Genomic DNA, 4019 nt, shown 5'->3' with positions numbered 1-4019 from the left:
GACATGGGTGTGGTGCCTTGGTCTTTCCTAGGATAGTGGTGTGGCACCATGGTCCTGCCCTCTGTAAGAAAGACTTGGCAGATCAACACTTTGCAGTCTCCAAAATCCCTCTTGTTAGTTGCAGCTCCATAATTACAGAATCAGGACAGTGGCATGGCATCTTGGTCCCCAGAAATTTATGCTCAGATTTCAGACACAAGTGCACCTCTGATTTTTCCTTCTGATCTATACTTTTTAGTAGTGTATCAGTTGTTCTTTGATCTGGATTCTTAGATTAGGGTTTTCTTGCTTACTTGCATTCTAGGTTAGATTGCATTTTGCATCATTTCTCTCTCTCATTTACAACAAAGGAATAGAAAACCTAAGAGGTAATCCACGACTCTCTCTTTTTCACAAGAAGTAGCCAACATGTGCTACCTCCCTAGGATCTTTTGTATTCCATGAGTGTGTATGAGAGTGGGATTAGGGTTTCCATACTTAGTCTTGATTTTTCCCCTACACAAACCCTACTAGAAAAGTGGTGCTCAATAATATATTTTGTGTGCCCAATCAAGCATCATGTCTAAAAGTAGAGGGGAAACTCATCATCATCCTTCCCACTCCTCACAATCTAGATAGGGTCTCCAAATGGTATTGTCAATATCGTCAATAACCCTACTCCATCTTCCTAACGAAGGATGGGAAGTAATCATGCAACACATAAACACATACATGACTAACCTTTCTTCTGAATCTCATGCATACTTGTCGCAATACTACAACATGATCATAAGCCCATATGTGTAGAAGGGTCATCCTTATTGATAAATTGCATTCACCCATGTATACTAAATCATTCAAATCAAGGTATAAATGTGCCAATAGGCATAAGTCATACCATGCAAATTGAGTTCCCTCATCGATCATCATCTCCATAGCCCCTCTAGCCATGTAATTGTGTAGGGGAAAAAGCGAGACTAGGACAATGTACCCTAATCCTAACTTTTGACACACATTACGGAATACGAAAGAGCCTAGAGATATCACACAATTGGCTACTTCTTTTGGTGAAAGAGAGAGCCACGAGATATCTATTAGGATTCCTATTCCCTTGTTGAAATTGAAAGCTAAAATGATACAAGTTCAAACCCTAACCTCAAAGTGTAAGTATGAACTAGTAACCAATTTGCAGAATTGAGATTAAGCAATGAACAGCTGTAAATGTAAGGATAAAATGAGAACGCAGATATGTACCCAGAGTCGAAATCGGACTGAAAATGTTCGGGACGGGGGCACGGGCACCACTGTCCTGAAAACTGCACCGGAAACCACTGTTTTGCACCCTGAAACACTGTCTGGAAACTGCCGGAAAGCTGTCTGTCCGGAGGACCAGGGCGCCCAGCGCCTCTGTCCCAGGGACCAGGGCGCCCAGCGCCTCTGTCCCAGGGACCAGGGCGCCCAGCACCCCTGTCCTAGCAGGACCAGGGCGCCCAGTGCCCCTGTCCCAGTCTTCTGAGCTGCAACTGCACACAGAGTTCTGTCTTTGTCTCCTCTTTCCGGATCTGAAAAGGGGGAAGGGCGGCTATATAGGGTTTTGCCTTAGTCAAACCCCCGCTTCGGTGATTTCCACCTCCACGAATAGCCAAGTTGTTTTGTAAAATGTATTGTGTGTGCAGACTTAGTGTGTGTGCAAGGTCCAAAATGCAAGAAAGCAAGCTAGAGCAACCTAGAAAGTAAACCCTAATTGCTTGTAAATGATAATGCAAATGCTCTAAATCAAGATGCAATGTGATCTAAAGCATGAATACATGATATATCAAAGCTTATGTAAGGACATGAAAACAATATGAAATCATACCCAACCCTCAAGGGAGGAGTACAAGCCAATCTTCAGTCGGTAATCTCCTATTGTTCTTCAATGTCTTCCAAGCCCTAATTGGATGAATGAATGAATTTGATAGATGCTTAATAGAATGATGTTGAGTGTTGTTGAAGTCTTCAAAGATCTTCTCTTTCGCTGCATATCAAGTTCCTGGAAACGAAAATCGGATCCCTTCAAATGAGGAAAGAGAGCTTTTATGTATGAAACCCTAGGTCGTAAATTCGTATTTTGGCCGACCTAGAGATTGAATATCCCGCCAATTTCTTGGGGTTAAGCTTTATTTTATGATTGGATCGTGCTCCCAAAATTTCGGGAAAAATGTCCAGGACCATGTTGCATGGGCGCCATGGTCCCGACAACTTTTCACCAAATTTTCAGGGCCGTCGGATATGATGATTTTAGAGAGAATCCCGAAGTTACAGGTGATTTCGAGATGTTTTGACCCCGAAACCAAGCCCCCAAGTTCGAAATAGAACTTAATTAGGGTTTTTGATTAAGTGGTGTATTGGAAGAATAAAATGCGAAGGGCGCGCTTTAGTGAAAGGGCCCAACTTTGTGATGTAGAAAATGATGAAATAGGGCCTTAGACCTAATTAATTTGATTAATTAAGTGCTTAAGGAGAAATGCAATGCAGAATGCAAAATGCACTAAGGCGGGTGCTAAACTAGTTGCGAAATTGTACCACCCTAGCGAGTGCGTACAATTTACGACACTACATTTAGCCCCCACTTTAGCGGTCATATGAGTACTACGTGCATATGCAAGCTAAAGTACAGAAAAGTAAACATTATTTGAAAAGGATATATCCATAAGTCGTCGGACGAAGCCCCCAGTGGTATCTGCAGTACACAGTTAGGAACCGCACCCTACAAAACAAACGTTAGATCACAAAATCACCTAATGCTTACTAGGGAAAGTGATGAAATCTGTGAGTAGCTATATGCCCCCCCTGTTTCGACTTGCTTATTTAGGGAGGTGAAATAGGGTAGCATGTTTACTTGCGACAAATTGTGTAATAGAGTGTTGATGAGGGGTGTTCACTAAATAGGCTTCATCAGAGCACTTTTTGGAACATCCCGAGAGTAGGAGAAGGAAAATACGATTCCAACGCAACAAACGGCTCGAAAATCGCATCTCCCAAACCCAAGTTATGATAAAATGAATGATAGAGGAAAATTAGGGTTTCGAGAAGTAAGAATAAGGAAACGAGAGTATATACTTCGAAAGTGACACTTGTATTCGTCACTTTGTCGATTTCAGGATACTATTCAGCGGAGCCCACCTAGCCACCACCATGCCTTCACGACGACCGGAGCGTCCCACGAGGATCGAGATCCTGCGCCAGGCCGTGATCGACGACGAGCCACTAGACGAGGTGAGTTGACTGAACGTTTGACTTTTGATTTCTCGCATGTTTGGCTTTTTCGTGATCGAATGCGGACCTTGAACGCCGACCGGGGCCCACCTAGGGCGCCCTGGTCCCTGAGGGGCGCCCTGGTCCCCCCAGGGCGCCATGGTCCTTGACAGGGGCGCCATGGTCCCCCCAGGGTGCCATGGTCCCTATAGGGTGCCATGGTCCCTGACAGGGCGCCATGGTCCCCTCAGGGCACCATGGTCCCTGACAGGGCGCCATGGTCCCTGACAGGGTGCCATGGTCCCTAATCAGGGCCTGGCGAGGGATACAAGGCAAGCACTCAATGTTCAACAGTTTGCGTTTGCGATTTCGATGATTGAGTACTGATTTTGGTCATGTTTTCGTTTTGCAGGGTCTCCCGTATATGAGAGAGCACACAGCGGGACACATTCTTCGCACTTTGCGAGACCAGATTCCACGGCTGACTCAGTCAGAGAGAGACACCTTATCGATAGTAGGATTGTGGTACATGATTCTTATGCCGGCCATTCGATTTCATCCCGCGATGCTGATGGCACTGATGGAGAGATGGGATCCTGACACCTGTACCTTTCACCTTCCGGTAGGAGAGCTGACGGTCACACTCGAGGATGTGTACCGTATACTGCGTCTTCCTATCAGAGGAGCAACAGTCACATATGCGACTGATCGGGTAGCAGAGGATCATCAGAGGGAGCAGATGTACTGCATAGGGAGAGTCATGCCGAGCGAGATGAGAGGTCGTATCATGGTCAGCTGGCTCT

The sequence above is a fragment of the Cryptomeria japonica genome, chromosome 3 (genome assembly GCF_030272615.1).
Source record: "Cryptomeria japonica chromosome 3, Sugi_1.0, whole genome shotgun sequence".
NCBI lineage: Eukaryota > Viridiplantae > Streptophyta > Pinopsida > Cupressales > Cupressaceae > Cryptomeria > Cryptomeria japonica.
Note: the sequence above shows the minus strand (reverse complement) of the source record.